Raw genomic sequence first — 13,389 nt, forward strand, 5'->3', positions numbered from 1 at the left:
GGCGACGACATCCATAAGTCAAAAGTCTTATTGCCACATATTTAGTATGTGTTTTGTGGCCTTATTTCAAAAATTTTAATTTTTAGTTTTTTCGATAACCACGCATAAACATTATTCTCTCAAAAATGAAAACATGTACATACATGTGGCTCACATATTATTGTAGTCCTGTTTGTGCTATATAGAGTGAATTTACACCTTTGCCATTAATATGTTTATAAGCAACTGAAAAAAGCACAAATGTCAGAGCATGTCAGAACACCCCCAGGGCCCAAAAAAACGCTCAGACTCCAGAGGGTTAAATGGCAATGAAAAGTAGCCTACCTATTAATTGTCATTAAAGTGAAATTACTGAATTTAAATATACGAGCTTGATAAAAATGCTTGTTTTATAAGAAAATTTCAGATGGCACTCAGAGGCTTTTGCATCAAGTCTTCATATATATATATATATATATATATATATATATATATATATATATATATAGGCCTATACAGGGCCGGAGTGGGGCCACTTTTCAGCCCGGGAGTTCCCGCTTCCTCGCGTGTAGATCTGTTATCCTCTCACGAATGTCATTTACTGCGCGCGCCAGCATCAGTTGTGCGCTCCGTTTATTTTGTCATTGATTTGCCGCCATAGGGCCGGCCCAGCTATCGGTAGGCGCCGGCGGTGCCGCGGTAGCCTACCTGAGAAAACGTTTTAGAAAAGACGGGCTATGGACCCAACCAACTCTATGGGAGGGGAGGGGAGGGGAGAACTCCCTCTCATGGTACAACCCATGCAGAGGCTGCGCGCTGCGGTGTCAGAATGCGGAAAGTGTGTAGCCTAATGTAACTAACGTGACAAATATAAAAAATAAAAAATTTTAAAAAATCCTCGACCGGCCCAAAAGTGAAGCGGCCCACCGGGAATCCTCCCGATTCTCCCGATTACCCACCCCGGGCCTGGGCCTATATGATCCGAAGTAACTAGTTACTCGCTACTTGAGTCGTTTTTTTCATTGGATACTTTTTTACTCTTACTCAAGTAACTATTAAGATTATTACTTTTACTTTTACTTTGAGTAAATATTTCTATAAGTACTTGTACTTTTACTTGAGTACAGTTTTTGGATACTCTACCCACCTCTGCTTGTTAACAACAACAGCACAATACATTTCAGCAAAGACGTGTGTATTAACTTTCTTACTTTGTATTTTTTTTTCTCCTGAATTGCTCTAAAAAAGCTTAACACATGGTTGCAATCTTAAGTGCATTATTAACACTGCAAAATATGACACATCAAGACATGCATACAAAACACTTAAGAAATCATATTTCTATATAGGCTACTCAAATTTGGTTAAAACCACATAGCTTTCATGACAGCACTACAAAAACACATAAAAGTCAAACCCCATTGCCTTATCAACTGCTTTTCTTATTGTTGTGGGCTTACTTCTTTAGCATATTTCTTTTAGCCTAATACACAAGTGAGATAGACTAGTGCAAATATTACAAATAGGTTGTTAAACTAATATTAGCACAAGTTTTGCCTCAAACTACCTGACAAATGAAGCCATGCAATGGTTACGAAGGAGTTAAGATGAAATTTATAATAAACTTTAACTCTGGTTTCGCTAGCCATTTAAATAAATGAAAACATAATACTTACATTTAAATGTGAATTTGCTGTCCACCACCGATCTCTAGTCTCGACCGCCTTTAAAAATAAATAAATAAATGCTGTCGTCAACGGCGCGCAATGACTTATGGGGTAGAATAGGGTAGGATAGGCCGCTAAGTGTTCATTTATGTATCCTTCCTTTCACGGGAAACGAAGGACGCATTTGGCGTCGCTTTTGAATCAGGGTAGCCTTCGTTGCGTCACGTTGACGCAATCGGCCTTCAAATGCGACCTTCCAAGGATGCAGCCTTTGAATTGGGACGTCCTTCGTCGCGCCGCTGTGACGCAATCGGCCTTCAAATGCGGCCAATCGGCCTTCAAATACGGCCTTCGGAGGATGCAGCCTTCACATTGGGACACAGCTCATGTCTGCGGTTGTGAGGCCGTTTGGATGTACTGCCATTTTCTCTGAAACGCCTTTGGAGACGGCTTACGGTAGAGAAATGAACATTCAATTCACGGGCAACAGCTCTGGTGGACATTCCTGCAGTCAGTATGCCAATTGCACGCTCCCTCAAAACTTGTGACATCTGTGGCATTGTGCTGTGTGATAAAACTGCACATTTTAGAGTGGCCTTTTATTGTGGCCAGCCTAAGGCACACCTGTGCAATAATCATGCCGTCTAATCAGCATCTTGATACGCCACACCTGTGAGGTGGATAATAATAATAATAATAATACATTTTATTTATGATGCACTTTACATTTCAACGAAATCTCAAAGTGCTACAGTAACAGGAGGTTAAAAACAGTCCAAATATAAATTAAATAAATAAAGAAAACAGTAAATAACAATAAAACACCACAAAATTAAAATCAAAATCATGAGAGTTAAAAGGCCTGTTGAAATAAAAATGTCTTTAGACCCTTCTTGAAAACCTCCACGGTTTGTGGAGCCCTTAGGGATTCTGGGAAGGCATTTTGTACTGAATTCTGTGTTGAATGGGCAACCAGTGTAGTAATTTCAGGACAGGTGTGATATGATCATATTTGCGCCTCCTCATCAGGACCCAGGCAGCACAGTTCTGAATATGCTGTAGCCTTTGCAGGCTTCTGCCAGGGATCCCGACAAGGAGGGCATTACAGTAGTCCAACCTGGAGGAGACAAAGGCATGGATCAATCTCTCAGCATCCGGTTGGGAGAGGGAAGGACGTAGTTTGGCGATATTTTTAAGGTGGAGAAAGGAGACCTTACAGAGGTGATGGATGTGGGTGTCCAATGTGAGATTTGAGTCAAGTCTGACTCTGAGGTTTGTAATAGAGGTAGACAGAGCAATGTGATGGCCAAAGAGAGATATACTACTAAGGGACTGGGTTTGGTGAGGGGTACCAATCAGAATGGCTTCGGTTTTGCTGCTATTTAATTGAAGAAAGTTGTCAGACAACCATGCCCCTATCTCCTCCAGGCAAACTTGAAGTGCAGACGGCAGCGCTGAGGGGAGTGAAGAGTCCATTTTTATGTATAAATCGTCTGCGTAACAATGGAATGAAACTTTATGTTTATGGATGATGTGACCAAGGGGTAGTAAGTAGATGTTGAAAAGGGTCGGACCAAGGACGGACGAAAGGACGAAAACCAAACTGAAATTTTTCATATATGTTATGGATGTGAAGATGATTGTGAAGTTGGGCTGCAACAACTTTTGGATTATTATATAAAGGATTATTAGGAACACCTGTTCAATTTCTCATTAATGCAATTATCTAATCAACCAATCACATGGCAGTTGCTTCAATGCATTTAGGGGTGTGGTCCTGGTCAAGACAATCTCCTGAACTCCAAACTGAATGTCAGAATGGGAAAGAAAGGTGATTTAAGCAATTTTGAGCGTGGCATGGTTGTTGGTGCCAGACGGGCCGGTCTGAGTATTTCACAATCTGCTCAGTTACTGGGATTTTCACGCACAACCATTTCTAGGGTTTACAAAGAATGGTGTGAAAAGGGAAAAACATCCAGTATGCGGCAGTCCTGTGGGCGAAAATGCCTTGTTGATGCTAGAGGTCAGAGGAGAATGGGCCGACTGATTCAAGCTGATAGAAGGGCAACTTTGACAGAAATAACCACTCGTTACAACCGAGGTATGCAGCAAAGCATTTGTGAAGCCACAACCTTGAGGCGGATGGGCTACAACAGCAGAAGACCCCACCGGGTACCACTCATCTCCACTACAAATAAGAAAAAGCGGCTACAATTTGCATGAGCTCCCCAAATTTGACAGTTGAAGACTGGAAAAATGTTGCCTGGTCTGATGAGTCTCGATTTCTGTTGATACATTCAGATGGTAGAGTCAGAATTTGGCGTAAACAGAATGAGAACATGGATCCATCATGCCTTGTTACCACTGTGCAGGCTGGTGGTGGTGGTGGTGTAATGGTGTGGGGGATGTTTTCTTGGCACACTTTAGGCCCCTTAGTGCCAATTGGGCATCGTTTAAATGCCACGGCCTACCTGAGCATTGTTTCTGACCATGTCCATCCCTTTATGACCACCATGTACCCATCTTCTGATGGCTACTTCCAGCAGGATAATGCACCATGTCACAAAGCTCGAATCATTTCAAATTGGTTTCTTGAACATGACAATGAGTTCACTGTACTAAAATGGCCCCCACAGTCACCAGATCTCAACCCAATAGAGCATCTTTGGGATGTGGTGGAACGGGAGCTTCGTGCCCTGGATGTGCATCCCACAAATCTCCATCAACTGGAGACAGACATCCATCAATATATATATATATATATATATATATATATATATATATATATATATATATATATATATATAGAACATATGAGCAGAAATTGCTAAACAAAAGCTTATTTGATGTGGCAGTATATTCTACAGTAAAAACTGTACCCAAATCTAGTCAACAAAAATGTTGTCTTTCATATTTCGCCTGACTGTAACGTTGTTTTTATGAAATATTAGGGCATATAAATGTTAATTTGCAGTTTAATACGTTGCTTATACAAAGACATTTTATTTCAACATATTTCAGTCGATTTTTACACCTCTCAGTATAGCAAAGCATTTTAGTTGATTAAAGCGGTTTATTCTTTCACACACAGACACGCGATTCATATTTAGGCTAAACAGTCTTTACAAATATGTACCCTTCATTCATCTCACAGAAACGCGATTCATCTTTTTGCGGTTTACATAGACCTACACTAACGTTATTCCATAACGTTATTTCACATTAACACTTGAGAAAAGATAACTTAGCCTACCTCACTCCTCAGTGGGATCTATTGCTCCTCATATCAGCACTGTTCTGAGGAAACTTTTCTCCAGGATTATTAGGTAGGATATATTATGCATCACTCACGGCGCGCTGTGTTTATAGCTGATGGGCGTTTCACAGGACTGAAATGTTCTCAGAATTTGCGTTTCAATAGCACGCGCTCTCCGGGGCGTGGTCACATTAAATTTTAATGAGCTCGACTGGAATCGCTCTCTTTTAATACAGATTTCACAAGCTGAGAATATTTGTTTTATATATAAATTTCTTCATTTAAGAGAAGCGATTTCAAGCTTGATGCCCGTGGGTATGTTTACCTGTTTGACTGAATTTTCGTGGAGTATCAGATCATTTTCGAACGCGTTTCAAATTGGACTCCACAGACAGAGAGAGTGCAGAACTTGAATCATGTTTATTTTTCTTTATTTGGCAAAAAGCACAACACTTTATTTTTATTGTGAGTATACAGAAAACAAATAGAAACTGAACAGGATCGATTGATGTATAACACGAAAATGAAAGATCAGAATTAACAGAGCATTTTGAACTTATTTTGCATTGCTAAAAAAAAAAAACGAGCAAAACGTGGGGGCGCGTTTTTGGTCCCCAGAGGGTTAACTCGTGTTCAACCAACAGGAATGTCTAATTTGTCATTTCAGATCAATGCAAAAAAACACAAATTCGCTCTCTGACAGTAGGTGGCGCTCATGTAAAGCAGAAATACAGCACTACACAGGGCTCTAGACTAGAGCCCTGCGCGGGACTGTTTTCTTCATCCCGCTCCCGCCCGCGCCCGCCGAATTTCTGACCATTACCGCCCGCTCCCGCAACGTACGTGTTACACTCCCGCCCGCACCCACAAAACTCTGAGAATTTATTCCCGCACAATAATAGAGATGCATTGATTTTGTGTCTTCTCCCGTACCGCAGGAAAAAACACGTATTTGTATTGCTAATATTAAAGAGATTCATGGGGTTGTTTGTTTCGTTTCCCTGGCCGGCATGTATTCTGGACAAATACACACAGGACAATGAAGGAAATCGAGTGTATGCTGTTTTTGGAGCTCAGAACCTCGCCGGAGGTGGTACGAAAAAAAGTACCTGGAAGCAGATACAGTTACAACTTTTACACAGTGGAAAACCAAACAAAGGCGAGGCGAGTCGAGCCGAGCTGAGGCGAGCTGGTACTGTGTAGTGGAAAAGCGCCATTATTGACATCTCCATCATGTTGCTAGGCTACCTCCCGATCCCGCAGTGTTTTTTTTAGCCGCCCATTCCCGCCCGCAGCTACTCTAGACTGCGACTAAATGGTCACATTTTGCAGCCTTTTTATAAGAGAGAGCTCTTTTTAATCAACTCGGAGACCAGGAATTCTACTCCTCCCTGACTTGCGATCCCACGAGTCGCTTCTTTAATATGATAAAAAAAACTTTGATTGATGGCGAATCAGACAATTACATCACTAAGGAGGAATTTGACTTTTTATTACAAACTCATCCAGTACGACCGGTTTTTTACACCTTGCCGAAAATCCACAAAAAATGCGAGGGAACTATTCCAGGCCGTCCAATCGTGGCCGGTTGCCAATCCTTAACTGAGCCTATTTCTCAGTATGTAGACTGGCACATTAAGCCAATTGTCTGGACATTACCCTCATACTTAAGGGACACTACTGATTTTTTGAGTAAACTGATGAATGTCAATGTATCAGATGTTGATTTGTTATGCACTATGGATGTAACTAGCCTTTATACTAATATTCCACATGATTTAGGTTTATGTGCTTTAGAACATTATTTAAAATCTAGAGATGTTGATAAACCTCCTACAAAGTTCTTATGGGATTTGGCACATACAGTGCTGACCATGAACTATTTCAAATTTGAAAACGGTTTTTATCATCAAGTGAAAGGTACGGCGATGGGATCTCCATTTGCCCCTAATTATGCAAACTTGTTCATGGGCAAATTTGAAGCAGACTTTGTGTATTCTTCAAGTAACATTTTTCATCATTGTTTGAAGTGTTGGTTTCGATATATTGACGATGTGTTTTTTGTTTTTAGTGGAACAGTTGAAGAACTTAATCAATTTCACGAATTCTTAAATTCCAGAATTGACTCCATACGATTTTCATTGGAATACAGTATGTCTTCTATATCGTTTCTTGATGTTAAGGTTTTTAGATCTACTGGACAGACTCTTCAGACGACAGTATATCGTAAATCCACAGATAAGAATAATTTTTTACATTCTAAAAGTTATCACCCTCCATCTATGAAAAAAAGCCTCCCGTATAGTCAGTTTTTGCGTATAAGAAGGATTTGTAGTACTGATGAAGAATTTGAAAACCAGGTGAAAGTAGTATATAACCGGTTCCTTTCAAAAGGTTACGATAATATGAATCTCGACTTGAGTTTGGACAGGGTACGTGGTATTGAACGTGAATCACTTTTTAAGAAAAAAACAGTCATTTCAGATAATCGAGTTGTCTTATCTACGACATTTTCTCCCCTTTCGGGTAAGATCAAGTCAATAGTGAATAAACATTGGCATATTTTATCGAGTGACACACAGATCGGCCAGACTTTTCAAAACCCTCCGCTTTTTGCTTATAAGAGATCACGTAATTTGAGAGATATGCTGGTTAGAGCTGATTCTTACACTTCGCCTACCAATTGGCTTACAGCCCTTGATCCGGGCAATTTCCCTTGTAGGAGTTGCATTAATTGTAATGCGATGATTATGGGTAATTCCTTTTCACATCCACGGACCGGCAAGACATTCTCTGTGAGAGGGAGAATTACTTGCCGTACGTCCTTTGTTGTTTACTTGCTCAAATGCCCATGTGGGCTCTGTTATGTTGGTAAAACAAAAAGAGAGTTAAGAACAAGATTACACGAACACAAAAGTAACATACGCAATCATGATATCAAGTCACCCGTGGCGAGACATTTTAATGAGTTTGGACATGATATCTGTACTTTGAAATTTCAAGGCATTGAGTTAGTTAAACCTTTTCAACGGGGTGGAAATAGGGAGCGTTACCTTCTTCAGCGAGAGGCATTTTGGATTTATACACTTCAAACAGTATACCCTAATGGTTTAAATGAAGAATTGCCTTTGAATTGTTTTTTATGAAATCATGTTATTTGTCATTGAAATCATGTAAAAATGTATTTACCATGTATTCTGAAATTAATTTCTTTATACAGTTCAAATAGTATACCCTAATGGTCTAAATGAATTATTGCCTTTGAATTGTTTATGAAATCATGTAATTCGAAATTGTATTTATTGTTCATAAGGGTCACATGGACATTATATATGGTATGTTGTGTTATTCCTGGTGTTTCCACAATGTTGGTAACTTGATGCACCTGAAGGTGCTGATGATTTGCGGAATGAGGTTCACCTGCGATGTGTTTCTTTTAAAAAACAATCTTTTCGGTGATTTCTGGTACACACTGATGATGGCTTAGGCCGAAACGCGTCTGTGAGGGCATGGTAATAATAAATGTATGAAAATAGAACCTGAGAGTGCGGTTTTTCATCTTTATTTTTATAAGAGAGAGCTGCCATTTCTGCCGCATACGAGAAACATCACACGGCAAAGGAAAGCAGAGTGAAACCACGCTACTCGTCTGAGCTGTCCAGCGCAAACAGCTTATCCGCTCGGAGCAATACTAGACAGCGGTTTACTCGTGAACCGAACTCGATCACGCAACAACATTACTACACAGAGCTGGCAGATCCATTGAGAAAGCATTTTAAAAATGAAAATTTCCTTTCAAACCCACATGGAAAGAATCTATATGAGGATATATGCGCATATATGAAACCTATATGCAGTTTATATGCACATATATGCTGCATATATACAGCATATATGCACATATATGATAATATATATGCTGCATATATGCGTATATATGCCACATATAGGCATAATTGAGGTGCATATATGTGCATATACAGGCCATATAGGTCTCCTGTATTGCTTCTTTATATATACATATAAGCCCTATATGTACATACAAGATATGTCTCCTATAGCTCATGGCAGGATGGTCATTTTGTAGCTCATATCTCACTTTGGAAACTGTCATACATGATGCCTAGCTCAGATAGGCACATCTATCAATTCGAAGCTCACGGAGCTGAGATCAAAAAGATAAAAATTAAAAAATTAAAAAAAATTCTGTTCAGTTTTTTGTCTTATTTTTGTTCTTGTACTATTTGATTGTTCTTAAGTAAATAATGTAAATTTCTACATTTTGGGGTTTTATTTATGTTGCCTACACTGTAAAAAAAAGTGTACTTTTACAGGTAATGGTCTGTATTTTTTTTACAGAATTTTACCGTTTTGTCATTATAGTGAATGCCTGTTATTTTACAGATATTTGCTGTAATTTAAAGGTCCACTATTAAATTTACAGGTAATTGCTTGTATTTTGGTTTTACATCAATTTACGTTTTTTAAGGAACTTGTCTGTATTTTTACAAAGTCATATTTTACAGATTTTTTTCTGTGAAATTAGAAAACAAAGAAAAGAAGGTATAACTGCAGAAATCTGCATCTATGCAATATGTTGTCCTTACAGATTATTAAGCATGTGGGGGTTAAAGTGAGGTTTTTTTTAAGGTTAAATAATAGTATTTGTACATACAGCCTACCCTACATAGGCTACAGTAGACCTGTATTGAATTGTTTTTAGGCTATAGTCTTTTAATCTTGTCTTGCAAATAGATGCTCATTTTGATCATTATTTCATTGTCTTATTCTCCCATAATTTCATGTATATTTTATTAATATTTTTCTAAATCTCCGTTGCTGCACATTCAGGGCTTTGTGTGTGTGTGTGTGTGTGTGTGTGTGTGTGTGTGTGTGCGCGCGCGCGCACGCGATGACGCAGATTCAAATTTGCCGCCATTACGTTTCCGCTGTTTAGTCCCGCCCACAACGGTCAGCTGATCAGTCGACTTTGGATCTGTATCAAGTGCAAGTGGGAGATTTGAATTCAGCCTACTCTCCTGAAGTGGATTGTGAGATTAACAGGGGTTCAATATGACACCTCATAATTCAAAGCAATCGTGTTCGTCGAGAGCAGCCGTGAGCAGGAGCCCTAGCTGTTGTCAGTTTGGATTCTTCGGAAATAGCACCCTTTTCAGTGAGCCTGGTTCGTCACAGCGGACATCATGCCAACCGATCACCGGCTGAGGTAAGAGTCTGCATGTGAACGATATTTTATATTACATTTGTGTTAAGTTTACGTTACAGTTTTCAAGCTAACATTAGCATTTTAAATGATGTTCAGTTAACTGGCGAGAGCTGGAGGCAAAACACTGAAAATGTAGCATGCATCTTTACATTTTCCATCTGTTTTAAGAAAGATCAGTTGAACCCACACCTCAAAAAATACCTAAAACAAGCTTTCGTAGACTTGTTATACATAAAGTCCGTTTAATTGTGTATAAAATCTTTGTTAATACGCGATAGTATCTGTCAGTAAATCAATCTCTTAAATGGCGGGACATTTTTAAACACTGTCTGGAAGCTGAAAACTCTTCTCTTAAAATATAGTAACCACGTTTTTGGCGGATTTTTATTACCATTTTTAATAACCACAGTTATACTACAAATAGGCCTAACGTTACCAAGGTTTTTTTTTTTTTGGTTAAACCATAGTTAATTTTCATAAGGGTTAATGTGGTTATCAAGACCGTTAAGAAAACGAATTCAGCAAATACTGTACTTGTTGTTGATACAGGAAAACACATGAGGCTAGAATATGAACACCACATGATAAATTCCATATTCTGGCTGCATGCTTGCCAACACGTCAGTTGAGGTTTTGCATTGTCCCAGTGGAACATATTCTGACATATGCAAATGTAATACTGAGTTGTAAAAAAAAAATATATATATATATATATTTGTGATTTCAGGTCAAGTGGAAAGCAGAATGATCATGGCAAACAAGGTATGGGAAGAAGTAATTTAAAATATTGTAATGGCCGAGTCTTCTGATTCCATATGATTGCACTAAAAGTGGCAGAAAATTTAATTTGTTTTATACTATATTTTCCCATGTGAATATTCATTTGATCCTTGTGAGGCCACTGGAGCTGCACAAGGTTTGGGTTTGCTACAGTAAGACCACGATTGTGTTAGATTCCACCCATCTATTATTATTATTTTTTTGTATTGTAACTAGGCTCTGTCATTTAGAAACATGGGTTTTCCTATCACTTATAATGACATATATCTCTACCTTTCATTCCAGCCAGAGGATCTGACGGTTGCTGCTCGCATCTCAGCCTACCTGATGGAAAATTCTTGCTGGATGAATGACCTTCACCTTCAATTCAACCTTGCCAAGACAAAACTGCTTATGGTTTCACTTTCAGCCAAACCATGCGATCCTGCTGATTTGCCTTATACAACACCAGAAAGATCCGGCCCTTCCTATCGGAGCCACACAACTCCTTGTCTAAGCTCTTGTTCTATCCAGACTGGACTATTGTAATGCTCTCCTGGCAGGCCTTCCAGCATCAGTCAAACCTCTGCAACTGATCCAGATGCTACAGCAAGACCTAAACTCACTGCTTCAGATCTATGTGTCTCCAGAAGCTTGTGTTCTGCAAGTGAACGGTGCCTTGTGGTGCCATCATCCCAAAGAGACACAAAACCACTTTCACTGACCTTTACCTGGACTGTTCCCTGCTGGTGGGATGACCTGCCCAACTCTACACATTTTCAAGAAACTGCTAAAGATCCATCTTTTCATAAACACTTGACCCAATAATACTAAATCTTTGTTTTAATAATAAATAAATAAACTTGTATACTGTGCTACACTAACTGGGACTTGTCACTGCACTTGTTGCTTCTATTGTTCTCTTAATTTTTAAGTCACTTTGGATAAAATGTAATTGTAAATGTGTAAAATAAGTTATATTAGAGTATAAAGGCATACAGCAATTGCCTTTTAATGTAGATATTTTTACATGTTCTAAATTATATACTAAGATTGTATTTCCTATCATTCACATATCTTGATGTTCAGTGTTTGTTTAATGAGTAATACTGTAAATGTGCAGGTATTTTGTACTTATACGTTTAATTAATTTAACAGAAATTGACTGTACATTTGCTATTATTAAGTACTTAATTAGAGATTGGTCAAAGTTGTGAAATTGGAAATGCCTTAACTGTAAATATACAAACTTTGAATTTGAATTTATGTATTTAATGCATTTTTATACATAACTTCATAGTTATTATACACAGGAAAAACTATATATTAAAAGATAATTACTGTAGATAGACAGCATTATTATAAAATAACTTTATAAAACCCTAAATTTACAGTTTAACTTGAAAGTTAAATGTTTTTTTTTAAATGTAATTTGACATCATTTATCCGTTTTTCCACGGTTTAATAAGCCATTATCAACAGTAATGTACTGTAATTTAATACATTTTGACTGTAAAGTCAATTCTGTATTTTCACTGTTTTTGCCTGTAATTTTGTGAAATGGTTATTTGCTGTAATTTAACGGAATCCGTCTGGAAACTTTGCTGCCAGAGATTTACCGTTTGTATACGGGATTTTTTTTTTTTTACAGTGTAGGCCTAGTAGCTATGGATTTTAATAATTTTACTAATATATAGTAGGTAAACATATAGGTGCATATATAGGTGAACATATAGGTGCATATATGTGAACATATAGGTGCATATATATGTGAAAATATAGGTGAGCATATATAGGTGAACATGTAGGTGAGCATATATAGGTGAACATGTAGGTGCATATATGTGCATATATGTACATATAATATAGGAAAACGGCCAATTTTATATATGTCACATATATTAAAAACATATATCAAAACATATATTAAAACATATATGTTTATATAGGTTCTTTCCATGTGGGAAAGGAAAATTAACCCATGATTTACTCACCCTCAACTCATTCCTAGGTGTGTATGACATTCTTCTTTCAGACGAATACAATCAGTTATATAAAAATGTCATATTATTAAGCAATTGAGCAATTATGGGAATGTCCTTCAGCCCACACGACTGCAATCCTTCTTTAATGCCAGAAATCCCTGCAGCATCACAAGAACTGGAACAGTCAACAAAGCAAATCAATCGCTCCTTGATCTGAAGTACCTCCATGTATCTAATGCAAACAGAAAGTTGCTCAGTCTTTGAGGACTTTGCTTCCTCAGCAACAACAGCAAGAAAACTGTCTCGTGTACTTTCTTGGAAATTTCTTCACGAATGAGCTCTGCAATTATTTCATTCTGAAAGTCTCGGCTTTGTGCAGTTAAAATATTAAGACTGCATGGATTCGAAATCAGGGTCATATTTTGAAAACAAATGACATTAAATTGACTTAAAAATGATTAAAAATGACTTAAATAATTCCCCCTTGTTTCTGCATTATCATGGATGCCTAATACC

At 38.0% G+C, this 13,389-nt stretch overlaps 2 protein-coding genes and 1 long non-coding RNA gene across 3 annotated transcripts in view; all 3 read left to right on the plus strand.

Moving 5' to 3' along the window:
- The window catches only part of LOC309492236 (uncharacterized protein), a 162,782-nt gene that overhangs the window by 125,858 nt on the left and 23,535 nt on the right, over positions 1-13,389 (plus strand). The gene's annotated exons all lie outside the window — the stretch shown is intronic.
- The window catches only part of LOC309492160 (uncharacterized protein), a 129,813-nt gene that overhangs the window by 23,385 nt on the left and 93,039 nt on the right, over positions 1-13,389 (plus strand). The gene's annotated exons all lie outside the window — the stretch shown is intronic.
- LOC309505706 lies at positions 9,964-12,500 on the plus strand. The gene is made up of 3 exons (XR_014208559.1): positions 9,964-10,129; positions 10,857-10,891; positions 11,195-12,500. It is a non-coding gene; the product is annotated as an uncharacterized lncRNA (long non-coding RNA).

Source organism: Leuciscus leuciscus, assembly GCF_965113295.1.
Source record: "Leuciscus leuciscus genome assembly, chromosome: 1".
Lineage (NCBI taxonomy): Eukaryota > Metazoa > Chordata > Actinopteri > Cypriniformes > Leuciscidae > Leuciscus > Leuciscus leuciscus.